The following is a 22,311-nucleotide window of genomic DNA, read 5'->3' on the forward strand; positions in this document are numbered from 1 at the left end:
AGGTTTGTGTGTTTGTTCTATGCCCATGGTAGTATTTAGTCCTTTCTTAGATCCTTATTCCTCCTTTTCTTTATTTAATCTTTTACTATCTGGTTTGTCAGTATTTTTTTATTGTGGTAAAATACACAACACATTTACCATCTTAACCTTTTTAAAGTGTACAGTTCAGTGCTATTAATTACATTCACATTGCTGTTCATCCATCACCACTGTCCATCTCCAGAATTCTTTTCATCTTGCAAAATGAAACTCCATACCCATCATCAAGCAATAACTCCACACTCCACTCCCCTTTTAACCCACTGGGAACCACCATTCTACTTTCTATCTATGAATTTGAGTAGGTACTTAACTACCTCGTGTATGTGGAACCATACAGCACTTGTTCTTTGGGGACTGGTGTCTGATGATCTGTCAGTTTTTAATGACATCCTGTGTTTTTCACTCATCACCTGGACAAATATTAGGATTCTTATTCTACTTTTCCCTTTTGACCCCTACTCCTCCTATTTTTAGTTGCATTGTTTTCACTTCTAATATTTATGTGTTATTCTTCTAACCATGTCTCTATCTTTATTTTAGTCTGAGATCTAGAATTAAATCTATGAAGTTTTTCCTGTCCTCTGTAGGTTGGATGAAGCTCATCCACTATATATTCATCAGGATGGGCTCATAAGTGTAGTATTTTCTGAGTTCATGCAAGTTGATAACATTTTTCAGTAGACTTGATACTTGGAGGACAATTTTGCTGAATATAAATCGCACTTTGTTTCCTTGAGTTTCTTGAAAATGCTCTAATCTTGCCTTTGTTTCTGTATTGTTCTTCAGAAGTATGATGCTAGCCTAATTTTCAAAAATCGTTTGAACTTTCTGTCTGAAGTCTGTGAGTATTTTCTTTTCTCTATCTTTAATGTTGGATAGCTTTACTAGGATATATATTGGAAATTGTTATTCTGTTCCAATTTTTCCAGGCATAGGGGGAACTCTTTAGTATGTAGATTTGAATTTTCTCTTATTTCCTGAGTTTTTTTGCATTACAGTTTCAAATATTCATTTACATAGTTTTGCTTTTTGTTTTAGCCATTTCAATTATACATATGTGAGCATATCTTTGCCTGTCTTCCATATGACTCCATTTCATTTGATAACTTTTCCGTGAAACTGAGATATTAGCCTTAGAAGGAAGAAAATGGTCACTTGCAACTAAGTTTCAAATAATCTTAATTATACTACCTATCTAGTTATATAAAGTGTATTTTTGGTCTGCTGTGGTTTGTCTTTGGAACTTTGATCAACGGTTGTCATTTGGTGGGAAAATAAATGTCTGCAAAAATTAAATCTATTTAAATATAATATACCCTCTCTGACCTTAGGAAATTAAGCAAGATTTGAAACTATTCATGGGCCATGGCTGGCTCTGTAATTGATTTTACTTTGACTGACTTTGCTGTCACTTTGGTAATGGGGAATTATTATTCTACCCAGAAAGGATAATCCAGGATTTAAAGAAATCCCTCAAGAATGAGAAGAGGTAGGATAACACTCAGAAGAGGAAGCACCAAGATTTTCTGGATATTGTCCTTTATTCCTAGGTAAAGATTTCAAATTTCAGAGCCTGCTTGTATATCTAGATAATTGTGTGAGTAGGTGGGTGAGAAGGGAGGAGGGGAGACGTAAGAAAAATTGATACCTACATTTCACAATCTTCTGAATTGATGGATTGGCCCCATACAGTTTGAAGTAAAGATAGAATCATGCAACTCTGTCACTAGAGGGAGTCAGAGAAGAGTAAATTTTCTAATGTTTGACAGGAATTGGTGATTATCATAAAGACACATGGTAGTTCACGGAAGCACAGGAGAATGGGTCACAGGATAAGCTGGTAAAATGCTGAGGAGGAGGTGCTGGAAAATCTGGACAAATTGGGCAGGATGAGTGGAAGAACTCTTTGCAAAGCCTGCTTTCTTTATCTAACTTTGTTCTCAATTATGCTCTGGGTAAAGTGTGGCTCATAGTGTACACTTGTCGAACTGAATTAAAATTGAAACTCTCACTTACAACTCTGATTTTTTCCATAAAATCATTATTTTGATTGGGGCTCCAAACATCTATAAACTGACATTGCATGCAAATCTCTCTATGGTACTTTCTAGGCTGAAAATGGCAACCTGCAGTCTGAGGTGAACACATTTATGTTGGCAGGGCAGGATGCCATGGCGGGGGGCATTTCCTTGCTCCTCTACCACCTGGCTCTGAATGCTGAGTACCAGGGGAGATGCCAGCAGGAGATCAGGGGCATGATGGGAGACATGCCTTCCATCACCTGGTAAGATATGCATGCCTAAACATTTCATCTTAGTTCTCCTCTTGGGTCTTTGCTTTATTCTTTCCTCTTGTACCTTAGTGACTGTAGTCCTTCAAGATATGTGGAAGCAGAAGAGGTAGATTACCATTCTGCTTTTTTTCTAGAGGGCTGAAAATTATCCCTTTACTTTTGCAAAAGAAATTCACTCATCCATAAGTTGTTTCATTGTTTTTCTAGTCAGCAGTCTGTAAAATGTCCTGTGTCTTTCTTTCCCGCAGACTCTGGTGCACTGAAAATGGGGACTTGATCCATAGAGTTGCATTTAGAAGTTGAATGGTTGGGTTCGTGTGGGCTCCTCTTCTGAGGGACCTGAGTGGGCATCTGCATCATTTAAGCCTCATTGTCGACCTTCCCTCCCATCCCCTTGTTCACTCATCTGGATTGGCTTTGGACTTTGAATGTAGTAGTAAATAATCCACATCAAAGTTGAGTTTAACAAATATGGACTGAGGATTTTAAGTACTGAGACACCAAAAAAATTGAAGATTTTTGTGGGTCCTGCCCTCAACAAGCTCACACACTAGGGTAGGAGCCAGGCCCCATGAAGATAACTGCAGTATAACATGGTGAGGATGATGAGAGAGATATGTGCTGGCTCCACAGAGACTTAGAAGACAGGCACCTAAGCTAGCGTGGGGGGCTCAAGGAGACTCCCTGGGAGAGCTGCCATTAACTGCCTCTTACAGGATTGGTGGGAATTAGCCAGGTGGAAAACTTCAACTTCTTTTGCTAGACTTTGAGCATATCTTGCTGTTAATGAAGCCCAGGTTATGGATTTGCCTCTCAGACATGTTGTTTGCAGAGAAATCATGTGTCGCTGATGTAAAAGACACTCTTCACCCCAGGTCGATATTCCACATATCGTATTTTTGTTGGAGAGATGAGCAGAAAGATATAAATGCTCAGGGCAACCCAGCCCCATGACTAGTGAGAAAACGCCATAGTTCAAATTCAAAAGTCAGCTCAGTTAGACCATTTATAAAGGAAAATGTGAATTAATGTAGGGAGTAAACATCTCACATTTTATGAGGAAATAATAGCCACTTCCTACCATAAATTACAGGGCTAATCCATATAGTACAAAATGCACTGTTGAGTAGTCATTTTTATTCACTCATTGAATTTGTGAATACTGTATACCATCTCCAAACATTAATTAGATATTTGAACCTTGATTAGGATGGATGTATATACCACTCAAATATCGACCTTTCTCATTCTTGTTTGGCTTATGTGAAATGTCAAAACAATAACAAAATCTTTGCCAGGTGAGAAAGTGAAGTCCAGAGGATCTGTTAGCTACCATTTATTGTAATGAGAGAAATGGCAATAATATTATAGAGAATAAAATGTTTTCATTCTATAATATGGCCTTAGAGTTACATTTAATGAAATTTAAACATAGCATTTTGGGAATTTATAATTCTTTTGGACAGGTAATAAAACCACACTGCAAAGAGAAATTTCTGAAAAAGCTGGAAAGTTGTTCAATGTCTCCATCTGGCTCCTTGTCAGCCCATTTCTGCTTTGGGTTAAAATTCCTCTTTTCTTTTTGCCCTTGGGATTAGATGGGCAACGTTGTTTTTCTTAAGTGTGCAAAGTGCCAGGCTAAGTTGAATTATTCTTTTCCTTCTGGGTTTGAGGAGGAAAGAGTTTAAAATTAAAATTTTGCGTTACCGAGCTGCCAAAGCCTGCATTCAAAATAAGTAATCAGAAAAGCAAATAAAAATACAATAAAGCAAACAGACTGAATACATGCAGTCATTTTATTGAACCAACCACACCAGCCAGGATGCAAATAAAAAACTTTATTCTTCTCCTGCTGACATTTCAACTTGCTATGAGGGGAAAGTTCTTTTCATCCCCAGGGTGTAATCTTGAGTGAATGTCATGGAGTTCTCATTGATTTAAATCACAAGAGCAGCCTCATTTCAGTAATTAGGGCATCTGGACCAGTGTCATAATAAAGACTTCAAGTTCTCATCCACTTGGAGCCTTTCCCTCCACCCAGCACAGAACTTCTTTGGGTCTGGAAGCCAGCGGTGGGTGAGGGGTTGTGGTTGGCTTCTTCTTACTGTCCTCTCCTGCTCAGTAGCTGCTGTTTCTGACCCTTCTAGAAATGGTCCCAGGAGGGAGAGAAGAGGAGGATAAAGGAGCTGGTACTATCGTGATCTTGCCCTCTGATCTTGCTGGATAGTCAATGCTTCCTTTAGTCTCAATGGGAGCATCTGTGGGATGCTTGTAGATTCCCTCACTGGGACTTTGCAATGGTGATTCAAAGGGCAAGGGAATTCTTGTCCTAGGTCAGAGTTCCTTTCAAGCTGCTTCTGGAATTCTCCCTCCTGTGGGTTCAATGGCCCACAACATGCACTGGAGCATTCCAGCCTTGCCATGCTGCTCTCACATGCCTCGATCTGTTCTGAGTCACAGGCTTACTATCTGTTCTCTGCTCCCCAAACTCCAGTGGGCACATGTCAGATAATCTAAGTGACCCTTCTGAAGCCCCCCTTTGTTTTACATGGTGGAGAGCACCCTCCTCCATTCTTCACCTTACTCTGGCATTCCAAGAAGTCTCTTTAAAAGATTGTCTTCCCTCTCAAAACTCTTAAGCCTCATTTCTTCAATCCTTATACATTCTTGACTTACATGAGGAGCTAAAGGTTGCAAAACTGGTTTCAGAAATTGCCTTAGCAAATCCTTTACCATTAGTTTAGCACCTACCTAACTTTATAATGAGGATATTTGGCACCAGTTTGATTCCTCTTCCTTTGGGACCTCAGCTGATCCTGAGGCAGAGAGAGTCCCATTTTAACATTTTGTTACATAAACTAATTGGCAAAATGGTGTTAACCTGAAGATGATATTTACAAGGAACAAAGATCACATAGAAAAAAGATATCAGTACTTACAAACTGGCTATGGAGTCTGAGTCCTGCTCCCTTCTTCCCTTGTCCTCACATGGACCAGCTGGGTGAGATGTCGTACACCACAATGTGCATCAAGGAGTCATTCCAGTTGGCCCCTCTAGTCCCATCCATTTCCAGAGAACTCAGCAAACCCGATACTTCAAAATGCATGCTCCTTACCTGCAGGTCTTTGCATTCTTTTCCTATGCAGTTCTTAGAGACCATGGGATCCTGGGACCACAGTGAGGAAAACCAACAGGTTTCTCAACTCTTGGAGGAGTCAAAAGACAGTTCTAAGGAGAGTGGGCTTAGAGTTGGGCAACTAAGAGCTCGGGGGGTAATGTCTTGATCAGGTGTGGGTTTCAGATACTTCCCCAAAAGCACATAATCATTTGCAGCAAAGCTCTGCCCAGAACCCATGTCACCAGAATCCCAGCCCAGGATTTCTTCCATTCTGGAACATTTTATTCCCAGAATTTATATTATTTCTAAAATAATTCTTGTTTGGTTGAGTTTGAGACCCAGGTGAGACTTCATGGAGGATGAGCACCATTGTCTTTATAGGGTCTTTGGCTTCATCATCATAATATCACCCTTACAAGTATGCAGGAATTAATAGTTTACATAGAGCCTTCAGAAGAATTATCTCACTTTTTCTCCCCATGGAACATGATCTTAGCATGCACTATACAGTGCTTGACAGTTTACAAAGCACTTTCAAATATTTTAGGTGTAGCCAAAAACCCACTGGGGGACCCTAAAGTGCAGATGAGAAGAGCTAGAACTCACATAATGGTCCTGCACCCAGGGCCCAGTGCTCTTCAGAAGAACACAGGTTACTGAGCAGGGCAAGTGGGAGACAGAGGGATCACATGAGACAGGCTTCACTCGTATGGGTCAGTGTTCTGTTGACTCTTGCTCTTGGAAACAGGCTGATGAGATTGCTTGTAGCAAACACCAAAAGCCTGTCACTTACTTTGACTTTGTTTACAAATCTAGAATTAACCTGCCAGAGTTATTTCTGGTAACCAAATAATCCTCAAACTCTCTCTCCTCTATCTTTTTTTTAAAAAAAATCTCCAAATCATATGGATATTTGCCAGAATTCATCAGCTTCCATATGTGAACAGCACCAACAGAAACCTGTCATTGGATCTGCACGATGGAATTATGATTGTGTTCTTATGCACCCAGACTGTCTCCAGTGGGTGCTTTATAGCCAATTAATAGATATATAACTAATATCCAGAGGTAGCAGAAAACATAAGTATGGGTTATTTTTTTGACGTGATACCTATAGCTCCTTAAGATAGAATCATTTATGAAATAGATCATTGCTCTGAATACTGAGGTGACACCAAGCCTCATCTTCCCATGGGTCCTTCACTGCTGGCATCAGCTACAGCACACAGGGCTCTACCAGGAGTCACCTCTTCCCCTTCAAAAAGAAAAGTCTTACTGAAGAGCCGTATAACAGTAGCCCACAACTTGCTCTTTCTCTTGCAATCTCTTTATTTCCTTACTTTTTCAAGAATAACTGTGGTTGTTAGTATTTATGGTCTTCACCACAACCCTGCCATCTGGGAAAACCCAAGAGTATGACATGTAAACACTTCAGAGAACTAATGCTGTGCAATTCACTTTTTGTTAGCTGTTCACAGAAGTGGCAAATGACACATAGCAAGCAAAAATAAACATAAAAACCAAAAATGTAAAACTTTTCCACCAAAAGAAAACTCTTCTTCCCCTGTTCCTACTTTATCTTTGCTTTGAATGAACAGACTGACCTAATGCCACACAATCTGTTCTAAATTGCCACAGTCTGGACATGAGTCATTTACTTAACAACCTTCACTGAGCACTTACCTAGATATCTGCAAGAGTGTAGACTCTCAGTAGTAATTCAGGCAAGACAAACTCCCTTTGCTGGATGTAACAATCAGGAGTCTGGCAGGAAATAATGGCACACTCCAGTTGGGCAATTTGAGGAGAATTTTGTAAAGGAACTATTTACAAAGGTATGGGCAGGGTTTGGAAAAAGCAAAATGGGGCAAATAACTGCTGAAGTGTTTATCAGTTGTAGGCCTGGTGGGACACAGGAAAGAGGGTGACAAACCTGGAGAGAGACTGCTGCTGGGAAAGGCCATCAGACAGGCATTGTGGCTTCAGGAGAACCTGCAGCCAATGTAAGGTAGTGAGGGGCCCTGGGAATAAATATGCCAATCGCTCTCTCCTCCCACCCTCCAGATTGCCTATTAATGTCTTTTGTTGGCCAAACCCAACAGGAAACCATGTGGGCCAGCTTCTTAAAGCCCAGAGCAGTGAGAATGGGAGGACAGAGGATCCAGAGAGGCTAAAAGAAGATGTGTAGCGTGCCTGAGTTCCTTGGTTCAATGTTCTAAAACTATAAACACTCAAGATGTATAGATGCTCCCCTTTACATGAGCTGCTAGAGTTTAAGATCTATTACGTGTAATGGGAAGTTGGACTGCATGTTTCAGTAACAACTGATTACATAATTATTTTGGCTTGACTTCAAAGTGGGTGCACTCTTAGCTCCAACATGAAAATAATACCACTGGCCATTGTGTTTCTGCTTTCCCCTTATGTAGTCTGGGTAGCAGACTAGTCCATTGGGAGGCCAGACAAGGTCTGCAGGTCAGGAGTTACTCGTCTGGTGTGGTAGCCATTAGCCACACATGGCTACTGAGCACTTGAAATGGGGCTAGTCAGAACTGAGATGTGCTGGACTCTTAAAATACACACTGGATTTTGAAGATGTAGTACAAGAAAAAGTGAATATTTCTTTAACTATTATTTATATTGAGTGCCTATTGGAATGATGATATTTTCTGTAAAATAAATTCTATTAATAAAATTAACTTCACCTTTTTAAAATGCAGCTACAAGAACATTGGAAATTACATTTTTGGCTCACAGGATATTTTTGTTCATCAGTGCTAAGTAAAAGCTTAAGAAACGTATTAACTGTGTTCTGGATGTGGTTGGGGGTTGCCCTCTCCTTTCAGATCTTTGACTCCTTGAGTTTCTCTTGGAAGGACTCTGATCAGAGACATCCCCACTCCTTCTTACTGTTATCAGCTGGACCAAGGTGAGGACAATGTGAAACTGTTGAAAATACACAGCAGTGTTTACTTGGGAACAGCTTTCTCCCCTTAACCCCTCAGCTCTATAAATTCTTCTCACCTGACCAGGAGGTAGACTTCGGTGCCTATTTGAGCCCCTGAAAGGTCCAGTTAGTTTCACAAAGGACAATGCCCTTCTCTATCACATCCTATACAGCCACGCCTCAGAAAGCTCTCCCATGTCAGGGAGGAGAAAATTCCCCCTTCCCCTCTCTGTTCTTATGGCTGGTCAAATAATTAAAATGACATAAGGCAGGTTAACAGGAGAAAATCAGTTTAATACGTGCACACAGGGAATTCACATAAGCGTGGAAAATTCTAAAGACAATCTGAGGCACATATGTCATTCTGGACTAAGGAAGAAGGGGTAGGGGATCTGGACTGTCAAAAGGGAAAGGAGCCAACTTACAGGAAGATGGAAAGAATTAATGTTTAGTAAACAAATGTTTGTTAGCCATCTACAGACTATGGGACACAGTGAGGAGTTTGACTCAATGGGCCTCGCTAAGTTCCTCCCTGTCTACCATGCCTAGTTTACAATATACTAGAGTTCTCTATGGTGATATCTCCTTCCTGAGACAGGCCTTCTGTCTTAAATTCTTAATACACAATTAACATACAGAAGAGATTGGAAGCACAGATGGAGAGTAGTTACACAGGGACTAAGCAGGCAGAATACTGGCTCCCTGCCATGTCCACATCTTAATCCTTGGACTCTGTGGCTGCATCCTGTTTTGTCTGAGTGGGCCCATGTAATCACAAAGGTCCTCATAAAGAAGAGGGCCAGGCGAAGACAGAGCAGAGAGACATTTGAAGATGCTGCTGGATTTGAATATGGAGGAGGTTCCTGGAGTGCAGCTCTAGGTGTTAGAGAGGCATAAAGAGGGATTCTCTCCAAGAACCCTGGAGGTAGGGTGGCCCTGCCAACCTTGGTTGTGGTCCAACAAAGCTACTTCAGACTTCTGACTCCAGAACCATAAGAGAATAAATTTTCTTGGTTTCAAGTTACTAAGGCTGCAGTAAATTATTATAGCATCAAAGGAAGCTAATAGAGGGGCTGACAGGTGGACAGAAAGGGAAAGAGGGAGAAGGCAGACAGGCTGGAGGACAGGCAGGTGATGAGGAGTTAGGTGACAGTCAGAGCTGGAGGTGAGTCAGAGACAGACAGACAAACAGGTAGGGAGCCTGGGAAGGATGAGAGAGAGAAGGGTGGCAGTTTGATGGGCATGAGGCAGGAGATCAGGTAGGCTGGCAGGTGGGCAGAGAGAAAGCAGGAAGTGGACAGGTAGGCAGGGACAGGAGAGAGTGACAGGAAGACAGGATGGCTGCAGGGGCTCCTCAGTGCCTGTCCTTATCCCCACAAGGGTTAGAGGAGCTTCCTGAGATGCAGGTGAAACCCATTCTTGGACTTCAACACAGTTTTCAGAATGGGATCAGGGAGCCTGGAGGGATCTGGTGACAGCTCAAAGCAGAGCAGGGTTAGGGCCACAGCCACCTTCAGCTCGTTCATGGCAAACTGCTTCCCGATGCAGTTCCTGGGGCCAGGGAGAAGAAGCAAAATGAGAAGTGGCCTCAAACTCTGTTTGGAGTTGGGCAGGCATTGACCACTGAGCCCTAGCCAGGAACAGGGCATTCAGGGCCCTCCTGCATGTGGCCCAGCCCCCATCCCATCCTTACATGTCACACACACCTCTACCCAAAGACTTGGTTCACAGCCCCCCTACCTTTGACAAAGCCTACCTCTCCCCCAGGACTAGCTCTTATCTGCTACCTCTGCTCTCAGCAGGCCTGAAATTCTGGTAGGTGAGGGTCAGTGCTCTAGTCACCAGTCAAGTGAGTCACTAAAAAAGTTAACTAATAGTTAATTAGTTTTCTCACTCCCTCCATAATCAGCTTCTGGTTTCACAATGTGGAGGCCAGGTCAGAGCATGGTAGGTGGCGAGATGGGCTGCACTCTCAGACTCTAACCCTCTGGGGGACTTCCAGGGACCCTAATCCTAAGAAAGAGGACAAAATGGAGTTGGGTAAGGAAGTCAGAATGGCAACAGGGAAGCTTCCTGGAGGGTCCACTGTTAGCGGCCCTCAGCCTGTTGCACAATCTGCCTCCCAATTAATGGTCCAGACCCCTGCCTCCCCCTCATCCCCTCAGTCAACCAGCTTATGTAGCCTTCCAATCTAGTCCAGAAATGTCCCTCCTTGCCATCCCTCAGTCTCCTCACCTGGGCTTTTCTATCTTCCTGCCTCTCCTCCCTCTACACTGAAGCCACAGCCCAGCTCAGACCCTCCTATGGCCTCCATCACAGGAATGACATGTCCAAATGCCTCAGCTGGCACCAAAGCCCTCTAGGCGTTGTTACCTCACTCACCTCTTATCTGTCCAGCTCCACTTCCTAGCTCATCTGATGTTGAGATCACTGTGAATGCCTCCCTCCATCTGCCTGCTGCATGCTCAAGGCGAAGTCCAATGACAGCCGCCCTCACCCCTCTGCTGGCTCTACCTTTTCCTCCCCAATCCCCATTAGTGTTTTACTCAAGGACACCTCACCGTTTTGCCCAGGACAGTGCCAGGAACATGGAATATCCAACAATCTGCTCAATGAGTGAATGAGTGACTGAAAGAATGAGTGAATGATGTGTGTCTTGAGAGGTATTTGTCTCTTGACTGTGAACTCTTGGAGGCAGGGACATTGTCTTTCATCTCTGTGTTCCCATCTCCCAACACAGGACTTGGCACATAGAGGCAGGCTTAATAAATAGTTTTATAATTGAATGAAGTTAATTGAATTGAAAAACAAATTAACCAGCAAACATGGAATGGCATATAATAAAATTACACATAAGTTGTGACCTAGGAATTGAACTGCCTAGTACTCTCTTGATGTCTAGTTGCCACCACAAGACTTGCAGCCAATGTCTATTTGGAAGGACCCAGTCCTGGGAGAAACCAATTGTCCTAGAGCCAATTTCTGGAAGAACAATTATTTAAAGGCTGTATTCTGAAGGTTGATTCACCAATTGAAATTTCACATATTGTGGATTCAGGAAAATCTGTTCCTAGCGACTACTTTCAAAATTTGTGGAAGTTAGTATTTCACAGGACTATTTCAGCAGCACTGGAGGATTTTCACAGCAGCCAGTCTGGAATGGAATCACCCAGCCTGACAGCTGTCTCAAATGTGCTTTAGATTTTACACACGAGGAAGCTTTCAAAGCCATGTGTCATACACAGAATAGTGGATCTTCTCTCAGAAGCAGTTGATTGTCCTCATTGTTATACTTTTTGCCAACAATGGACCATATAGACTCTGGGACTATAGTATATAAATGCCACTTATATGAAGAAATTCTGCCAACTGGAAAAGTTGTCATGGTTATATGAATATTAACATGCAGTCAAAATTGTATTGGGATAGACTGCAAAAATAGAGAAGACACACACTGGTGTGAAACTTTCTTCCAACGGTTACTATAAACTTCCATATATATGGCTGAATAGTTAGCACAAAGGAGGGGCTGGAAATCTCAACACACAAACATCACTGAGACAGCGAGTAGCAGATCAAGGAATTAAGGAGAAAAGGCCCTGGGCTGGAATGCAAATGCGAGAAGATTTGTGTTAAGATTACTGATAACTGAAAAAGCAACCATCTGGAGTTTAATTTTCATGAAAAATTCTAGTTTTGAAAAATCATACTCCTAAAGTGTGAAAAACAGCAGAATACACTGAACTTTGGAACAGCACTGACATTGATTGTGGCGGGCTATTAGGAAAGTTTATGGATCACATCCCTGCATGGTGCCTGTGAATGCCACCTTTCTTTTGTACATAGAGATATCTACTTCCCCACACACCGACATATAAGGGCATAACTGCACACACCAATATGAACATTCAAGGTCACAAACATTGGTTGTGCACCCAGTGACATAACCCCAAGTACAAGATGCCTCACCTTGATCCTCCTGAGAAGGGCAGGAAAGCGTGGCTGTGTCGAGTAGAATCCGGTGCAAACCGGGAAGGATCAAACACCTGCTGAGAGAGCACCAGGGCCAGGGCAGGTGAGGTCAAGCCCCTCCTTCCAATTCACAAGGGGACAGGACTCCCAAAGGTGGCAGTGAGAGGAGGTGTTGGTGTGGAGACATCATCCCATCCCCTCCTCCCATGGCCATCATACCTCTGGGTTTGGCCACACCTTCAGGTTGTGGTGAAGGGCATAAAAGGAGAGCATGACCATGATTCCTGTGGGGCAGAAGGAGAAGAGAGAATACTGATCATACTCATGGGGAGGGAGCCCAATCCCTCCACCAACAGGGGGCATGTGCATGCAGGAAAGCCTTGGGAGCCACAATGACAGCCACTTCCCATCACCATGAGTGGAATGATCCTGCTGCAAGAGAGGTGGGGTGGACACAGAAAATTCATGTGCACAGCTTAGGAGGAGATAACCATGACCCAGGATTGAGAAGGAAGAAAGAATTGGAGCCTTGCTTTTTGGAGCAGTGCAGGTGACAACTCAAGTTTACCAGGCGCCATCCATCAGCCTTTGGGGAATATGTGTTAACTCATTCAATCCTCATATTAACCCTTCAAGGAAGGCTCTTGTATCTGACTGTTCAGATGAGGCACCTGAGCCTCAGAGAGCCTGAGTGATTGCCTATGATCACACAGCTAGGATGTGGCAGGGCTTAGATTCAGACTCAATAGGAGGTGAGCTCAGGGCTTGCCTCCACTCATGACAGGAGTGTAAGATCTGGTCATCAGCTATTCTCTGCCATCAACCTAAGGGGTCCTCAGAGACTGGACAATCTAACTTATGACAGTGGTCAGTGATCTCCTTCATTTTCCTATACCCAACAAGGAAAGAACCACATCTTCCCCTACATATCTCTGATTGTCTCTCCAACCCTCACATCTCAAGAAACTAGAATTTTAGGGCTAATTCCTGAGCCCACATTCAGAGGCTAGTATTTGTTTATTAAGCTATTACTGGGTCTAGTTCTGTGCCAAGCATTTCATATACCTCATCTTAATTACAAAGTAAGAATTGATGTTTTTGAGGCAAAAGCAGGACCCAGAGAAGTTCATAGCTGCTCTAGGACACGTGGATTTCTGATCTTTCTTGTGTGCTTAGATTAGTGAGTGTGATGAAGTTCATACCTTTGGATAAGGAGCGTCCATCAGGGAAAGTTATGGGTTTGCTGGGCTCTCTGCCAATGCCTGGTACTGGTGGATAGAGTCGCAGTGCCTCCTTGATGCACATGGTGGTGTAGGGCATCTGGTCCAGGTGGTTCCTGAAACCGAAGCCCATCCTGAAGGCAGGCAGGGTCTGGGAAGACCAGGGGCTTCTCTAGCTGAGTGAGCAGGGCTCTCCCATCTCTTGAGCACTCACCAGCTGATGGAGGTGCCATCCCCCAGGAGGTTCTTGATCTCCTTCCGGCACTTCTGCTGATGCTCAGGGTGCATAGCCAGAGCTTAGAGGATCCAGGAGATGCCACTGGCTGTGGTGTCATGGCCCTCGAACATGAATGTGTCCACCTCGGCATGGAGGTCCTTGTCAGACAAGCTGCTCCCATTCTCCATCTAGGGGAAGGAACGGCAAGAGTGTAGGGTTTGCCCAATCTTCTGCATCTCTGGGCAAAACCTCAGGCCTCTCCTACAAACAGTCACTCTGGCAAAGAGGAGGATGTCCAGGAAATCCAAGTGCCTCTTCTTCATGACCTTCTCCAGCTCTCCCTCCTTCTGCAGTTGAGCCTTCCTCAGCTTGATCACTTGGTCTGTTCCAGAACAGTGTTGCCCGGTTAGAGCTGAGAGCTCTGGGTACCCAGATACAGCAACCCACAGTAGCCCCTCTGTCTCCTGCTCCAATCGGGGTGCCAGTTGGATCAGGATGAATGTGGCAGTGGACATGCATGTCAGAGGTGAGAGCTGTTGTATCATCTGATTGAAAGTCAGACCTCCCCTCAATAGCACAGTCCATGGAGATTCTGCTTGAATGCTGCTGGGAGGCTCTCTCATTCAACCATCACTAATGTGCTGACACTTGTAAATTGCTGCACAACACCTGGCGCCCTAACATATTGTTTACTTCCCCCTGCACCAGAGCGGTACCCAGCATGGGTGTGTCCCAGCTCCTGAAGGGGTGGCAGGGGGCTGAGATCTGCCTGAGATGTCAGGGGTAGTACACTTAGGATGCAGCTGATGAACAAGGGGAGTAGCCCAGGAGGTAGAGTACAACCTGTGTGTTGATGGGCCAGCTGGCAGGCCCACTGGTTCCAGCGGCCGTCAGGGGTCAGGCTGTAGATGATGTCATTCTGAAAGAAGGCATTCCTCACCCATGAATAAAACAGATTGTTCAAGTCTGCAACAGCCTCGGTGTAGGATTGGGAGTTCCTGACAGAATGCAGAAGAGGCTGGAATGGAGGGAGGCCTCTGACCTGGAGGTGGAGTGGGGCTCTGGATGGAGGTTTCCTCAGTCAGTGGGGACAGGATACTGCAGCACTGGTCATTGCTGTCTTATAGCCCTTAAGACCCTCAGCCCTTTGTAAGTGGCAGGACAACTAGGCTGCTACCTGTGCCAGGGATCAGGGATCTGTGGCTGATTCATGGTTTGGTCTAGAGAGGAATTTGACCATGGTCTGGGGCTCTCGGGAGAATGTTGCTTCTTGTGCTGTAAGCATCCAAGCTGCTCTACTTCCTCTCAGGTAAGTCCGCACCAGTTGGTAAGAAATGGGGTCCTTCAACTGAAGGGTTATCACTGACCTGTCTGTCTGGACAGTGCCCCGGTGGCTGAAGGTGCACTTCCTGATGGCGTCCAGGGTCATCAAGGAGATGTGTCCAAAGATCTCCAGATGTGAGTCCTGCCTGATGAGCTCCTCCCATTTGTCCTGTAGTGGAAGGGGGATATTGACCCTCCTTTGGTCCCCTTGGTGGTCCGTGATGACAACGTAATGCTCTCTCTCTGTCTGTCTAAATATTCTTTAGGGATTTCCTCACTTTCTAAAAAAAGATGCATTATAGCAATTAAGACTATAGGTAAGCATTTGTAATGTGAGGCCTATTTCCTCAAAAACTTTTAATTTATAATTAATCATGATCACTCATAACAGTCTAAATTAGTTTTGAGTTTTAGGAATTAGTTACAATGATAACCACCTTTTGGCAGATCAGAAAACATTGTTTCTCAGGAGACAGAGGGGGAATCTTTTGTGTTTTGAGAGCTGAGCTAGACCGGAGGGAGAGGTGAAGTCCAACTTTAGGGAGCAAACATGTCAAGGCAAGAGTAAGACTAAGGGGACAGTACTGGGGCTCCCAAGGAAGGGATATCAGGGACTTCAATTCCTTTCATTCCTCAAATGTTAGCTGAGATCACTTGGTGAGAAATCAGAGTCCTGAAGGGAGGTGATGTGATGGCAGGACCTGGCTCTGAGAGTGTTGACCTGGTCTCCATTTTTTCTAGAGAGTGGCTCAAATCCATGTAAAAGCCCTGGTCCCCAGGCCAGAGCTCACCTGAGTGACATCTTGGGATGTCCACCGTGATACTGAAGCTGCCACTTCCCAAGCCAGCCAGGATCAGTTTGCCGTGCTGTCCAGGGGAATGACCCTTGCTCTAGTCCACGGTGCTGAAGATATGGAGGTGGTAGGAGAACAGACTCTGTATCTACCAGGGCCCTCCTTCCCCTTGGCAATAACCAAAATACAAGCTCGTGTGCAGGTACTCTTCTGTCCCATCCACTTTTGGGGAGCTCTGTCTCAGAGTAAGGTCTGAGTGCATTATTTTGGGTGCTTGTGTCTGCTGGATGCCTGAGTGACACCTGTGTCTGGAGTGGACTCTGTGAGTTGTGCTGTGTGTCAGCCTGTGAAGGTGAGAGGGATTGGCTTACCAGCATCACTCGGACAGAGTCGGCCATGAGCCCCACGTAGGGCTTCAGGATGTTATAGTGGAAGGCTGGGGTCAGCATCCGCCCATGCTGGAACCAAGTCTGCCCATTCAACAGGAGCAAACCATACCCTGGGCCAGAGATGGGGTTGTGTGTAGGGGCAAGAGACAGGATCAGAGGGATGACAGGGAACAACTTGGGAGGAACCAAGGGTGTCAGACAAAGGCCCATCACAAGCAAAGGCAAGAAAGGCCAATACATTAAGGATTGTGGACTTCCCCAAATGACTGGTACATAGGAAGTGATTATGACAGTTGTGAGAGAAAGGCTGAAAAAGAGTAGGGGCAGGTCATAGATGGACTTCAATAAAAGTCAGGCTGAGATCATGGTGAGGAATGAGAAGTGATATGGAGGAAGCTGAGCTTCAGGAGGGCTCTCACAACCATTAGGAAGGGGGAGGATCTTGTTACAAGAAGAGAAATGAAGCTTGATCCAGAGGTGAGGGTGGTGACATGGTGGCCAGGTATCTGCTGTTCTCTGAAAGCCAAAGAGATAGCTCTTGGCAAACTGAACTGATGGGTGCACCACAGTCCTAGTTACACGTACTTACCAATCCAGGGAGAAAGAAATCTGTAAGCAGCAAGAACCTTCAGGTCTGAAAGGTAAGGAAGGGCGTTACAGGACACTGGGAGGACCAAACAAAGCCAGTGGCCCCCAGGAGGCAGCTGTGGTCCAGATCATGGGGTGCCACCCCTTACTGATGCCAGTTTATCTCAAGCCACCTCCTATTTGCCTCTCTTGCCAGACTCTTTTTGTCCTGTCACCGTGGGCTCAGAAGAGCAGACTAGTGTCCCAGCAGGACATGCACAGGACTAGGATGATGAATCTGCCAGAAACACAGGCTCTGTCCTCAGTGCCAAAGAAAAGACAAAAGCCTGTGGTTTTCCTACCATTTGTGGCTTAGCCATCCCATGGCCCAGGACAGGCAACAAGGGGAGGTGACAAACCCAAGTCAGTGTGCAAAGGAAAATGTGTTTCATATCTGGGGCAATTTACATTGCAGATCATCTCCACTTGGTTAAAAAAGAAAGAAAGAAAAGAAAATATGAAATTCAGCCCCACACAACTGTTTAAGACTTCAGTTTAAGTAATGATTGTTGGCCTTAGGCTGGCTTGTGTGTTGATGGCTGAACTGCCAGTCTCTTCTGGAATTTCACAGACCCAGGGGCATGGACCCAAGAAGGAAGAGCTGCTCCAGCTGGGATGCAGGTTTCACTCTCACCTGATCTCCCCAGGATCACCTTCATGTAGTCAGGGTCATAGACCACAAAGAGAACCTCAGTCCCCCATAACCAGCGAGGACAGGCACATGGGAATTTCTCTACTCTTTTCATGATCTGTTGAAGCTCATCACCCTTTTGGAACTGTCATTAAGGGAAAGATAAATCAATAAAACCCTTCTAGTTCCAGGGCTGGAGTGGGGGCAGGATGGTCGCAGGGAGAGAGGCCTAGATCTAGCAGCAGAACTAAGAGTTTAGAATGTTTCACATGACGGGCTCTGCTCCAGACTTTGCTGGCCGTCCAAAGTTTGCCCTGAGGCCAGATTCTGTCTCATTGTTGGTGAAACTATGGGCCCTCACCCTGAACTGCCTAGGTATAAAGCTTTTGGAAGTCGTTACAGCATTCCATGAACAATTTGTATGACAACCTTTATCACTTGGTAAGCAGTATTGCCATACACTTTTGTTTGCTTAGATAATAAAATGGTTTATATTTAAAATTTAGATTTATATATTAATTTTATTTTGCCATATTGGTTGTTACATATTTTCAACATTACCCCAGCCTACATGTATATGTTTGTTAATATGAAATAGTGTTGGGATGTATATGGTTAAGCGAAAAAATTAAATAAAAAATTGTGTGCTCTAGGTTATTTTACATATTGAATACGTACATAGTTGTCGAACAAAGTCTGGATGTATCCATATGAAAATAGTGTTGAACGATGATTTTGATTTTTTGGTTTTCATCTCCTTTTCCCTTACCAATAAAAAGAAGCTTTTGTGAGCTTCCCACTGTTTCATAGTCTTTTAAAACTCCTCAGTGTGGATCACAAAGGCATTTACTTTCTGGCTTCACCTTCTCTGTTCTTGCCTCCTGCCATGCTGGCCATTCCACCAGGACCCATTGCTCCAACCCCAAAGCTGCCCCTGCTGCTGCTCCTGACACTAGCTAACACTGCTCACCCTTGTAGGCCTTGATACATGCTCTTCCCTCTACCTGGAGTGCCCTCACCTTTGCTACAGAGCAACTGCCATTCTTCAACTTTTAAGACTCAGCTTTGTTTTATCACCTCTGGAATTCTCGTGGACATCTGCTCCTATGAATGTTCCATTTAGTCAACTCTTCTTTACTTCAACTGCCTCTATGTAACTGAAAACAACTCTCTGCTACATTGGTATCTAATCTCTGCCTGCATCCTTCTGGCAATCAGGATTCACGAACTCTGAGGCAATTTGCCCTACTGTGGCACAGGTTCCTTCATTCAGCACGTATTCATTGAATATTTACTATGTACCAGGCACAGGTTTAAGCACTGAATTAGAATATGACTATAGATCCTTACCTGTTGGGAGCTTTCGGTTTAGTTGGGGAGATGCAAAGATTAAGAGGCCATGACATAGAGGGTAATTACTGTTGTGATGGAAAGAAGCGCAAGCCTCTGGGGAAGCTTTGGGAATGGGACCTAACTCAAAATTGGACATTAGAAATGTCTTCCTCATGTGCCTGCTCATCCATCAAGTCATCTTTGATCAAGATGCTGCTGGGTTACAAAGACAATTCAGAGATGGTGTCTCCCAGAAGGAGCCCACATCTATGACACTGAAGACAAAAATAGCTAAATCACGTTACCGCTGCTTTATGAGAAGGAGTGTCCAGGGGGAAAAGAGTTGTTGCCTCTGCTCCTAGGAGACCCAGAAAGACATCTTGGAGGAGGTGGCTTGGGCTGGGCCTTGGTAGATGGACACGTGGGGGTGAGATCATTCCAGGTAGAGGACACAGCGTGAGGAGAGACCGAGAAGCTGGAATGCACGGGCAGGTAGGGAGGACAATGAGTAACTTAGGGTGAAGCAAGAGATTAGGAAGAGAAAGGGAGAGAGGTATTGGGGCCAGCGCATATGGGGTTTTGGCTGTTTCCAGTTTCCGTCTTTGGCTCCACTCTACCATAAACATGTTGCCTCCATCTCTGAGGAAAGATAAGCCTCAGCTCTCTGCAGCCTCCCATTTCCTCCTAACATTTGTTCACCTCTCTGTCAGGCTCTGTTCAGGGTACTGGGGGTGAGGGGGATTATATGCTCAGTTCCAAGAGCTCACAGTTCAGGGTGTGAAGGAGGAGAGCAGGCAGGCAGCCTCATCCTGTTAATGGTACAACTCGAATATCAGAACTCCTTACAAGGCTCCATCTGGGAAACTTTCTTGCTGGTGTATGCCAGAAACTCATGAGTTTAAGCACTGAAATCAACAGTCTGGAAAATCATTCAGTCTTAGGTAAATGGAACTATTGGCCCCCTACACTTGACTCACCCTCTGACCAGCGGGTGAACCTCTTTTCCTGTAACCTGATGCCTTCTTGGATTCCTGCCTATTGTCTCCACAGACTGTGAACCTCACAGGGCAGTGACCCATAGACTGATGTCTGTGTTCCCAGGTAAGCTCAGGGCCAGGCAGAGGTGATGGGGTTGAGAGAGGGGGCAAGGAAGCATCTAGAAGCCTGTTCTGTGATAACTGCTGAGGCTGCTCAGCCTGGAGAAGGGAGACTCTCAAAGGAAGAGTCATTGTCCTAAAGTGCAGGGCTTCCAGACCATCCTGCAGATCTACCTAAGGAAGGAGTGTCTGACAGACCTAAGACCACCAGCACAGGCTACCTGTGAAGGATTGAGCTCCCTGGACTGGGATGAGGAGCCTGAGAGGGCTCAGGAGGAGACCTGAGAGGTAAGCTGGGTTTTCCCAGGGGCCACATGCTCATCACACAACATGGCTTTGTGAGATGGACTTGCTGACCAGGCTCTCAGAGCCCTGACCCTCCCCACCCTCCCACTCCCCCATCCCGCTCCTTCCTACCTCCTGGCTATGCCCATAGAGCCAGTGGGAAGGAGGGCATGGGAACTCCTGGATGGCTTTGAGCAGCCACTGTCTGCGCAGGTAGAGCTGGGCTGCCTTGACCATGAGCAGAACCAGGCAGAGCTGGGAGGCCACTTGCAGGAGCCCAGGGACACCGCCCAGGGGTCTAGTGGGGCTCAGCCCAGAGACACTCATGGTGCAGAGGCTTCTGGAGCGCCGACTTCCCTGACTATTGCAACCTCCCCTGAGCACCCCAGCCCAAGTTGTTTAAGAGAGATTTGCCCCACCCACCTGTGGTGAGGGCAAAGCTTAGACCTGGGCCACCAGAGTTGATTAACTGTGGAGGATCCACCTTGGGAAACAGTGGGAGAAAAGCTTTCTCAGCTGACAGTGATAACGGCAGTGTACATATCAACTTTCCACTCATCAGTTTCCTACCCAAACACTTAATGTGCACCAACCTACTTAATGTGCCAGGCAGGACAGTAGGTGCTGGGACACAGCTGCGAGCAAAACAGACATGAACTCTGACTTTGAGGAATTCACAATCTAGTTTATTATATTCCAATAATGTTCATTCAATAGCGCTTTTTTGCTACATGATCAAATGGATTTTGATCTCATTTGCTCAATTTGATATGCACATTCTGACCCTAATATCAGTCAAATCTTTCAATATTTACTTTTTTGTCTTATTACAATACTAATTTTAATTACCCCTCACAACTCTTTCAACTATTGGGTGAGAAAGAGTGGAAATTATGTCATTTCTATTGACTTCATGATGGTATGGATGAACCAATGCTAATTCAGCAGCCCTTCAAGCACTTTTTTATCATCACACTGGAATAATTAACTTCACAATAGCAACAGCAATAGCATGATTCCATCTCCACTCAAATACATGAGAATTTCAACAAATTCTTATTCTTAATCTTAATTATGCTGTTTTCCCATTAACAGGTCTACTTTTAACTGCAACCAGAAAATCTGCACAATTCTTACTATTTCTCTCACTTCCATCATCTATAGAAGGCCAACACCTTCTAGGACTTTCTGTTCTACTTCATTGAGTACTATAGATGTAACAGGAGTATTTTAACTCATTCCGTTTTATCCTAAAGTAGAAAATAATTATACAATTAAAGCTTTTACACTCTGCTTGGCATCCCATATACATTATTTACTGCAACCTGTTCTTAAACACAAAATGATATTTTAAATATTGTTGCTTTTTCTTGACAAACCTTTGTCCAGACTCACCAAGAGAAAAAGAGAGGACTCAAATGAATAAAATCAGAAATGACGAAGGAGACGTTATAACTGATACCAGAGATACACAAAGGATCGTAAGAGACTACTATGAGTAATTATATACCAATACATTGGGCAATCTAGAAGAAATGTGTAAATTCCTTGAAATATACAACCTACCAACACTGCATCATGAAGAAATAAGAAATCTGAACAGACCAATTACAAAGAAGGAGACTGAATCAGTAATCAAAGACTCCCCCCAACAAACAAAAGTCCAGGAATGGAGAATTCACTGGTGAATTATATCAAACATTTAAGGAAGAATTAATACCAAGCATTTAAGGAAAAACTGTTACCAATCATTCTCATGCTCTTCCAAGAAATAGAAGAGGCGGGAATACTTCCAAACTCATTTTACAAGGCCAGAATTTCCCTGATCCCCAAACCAGACAAGGATGTCACAAGAAAGGGAAATCGCAGGCCAATATCCCTGATGAACACAGAAGCAAGAATTTTCAACAAAATATTAGCAAACTGAATTCAACAATACATTAAAAAGATTATTCATCATGATCAAGTGGGATTTATTTCAGGGATTGCAAGGGTGGTTCAATATCTACAAATCAACTAATAC

At 44.3% G+C, this 22,311-nt stretch overlaps 1 pseudogene; it reads right to left on the reverse strand.

Annotated features, from left to right (window-relative positions):
* Positions 1 to 8,756: 8,756 nt before the first annotated feature.
* On the reverse strand, positions 8,757 to 20,615 carry LOC124234591 (cytochrome P450 4A11-like; annotated as a pseudogene).
* Positions 20,616 to 22,311: the final 1,696 nt, after the last annotated feature.

The sequence above is a fragment of the Equus quagga genome, unplaced genomic scaffold (assembly GCF_021613505.1).
Source record: "Equus quagga isolate Etosha38 unplaced genomic scaffold, UCLA_HA_Equagga_1.0 94393_RagTag, whole genome shotgun sequence".
NCBI lineage: Eukaryota > Metazoa > Chordata > Mammalia > Perissodactyla > Equidae > Equus > Equus quagga.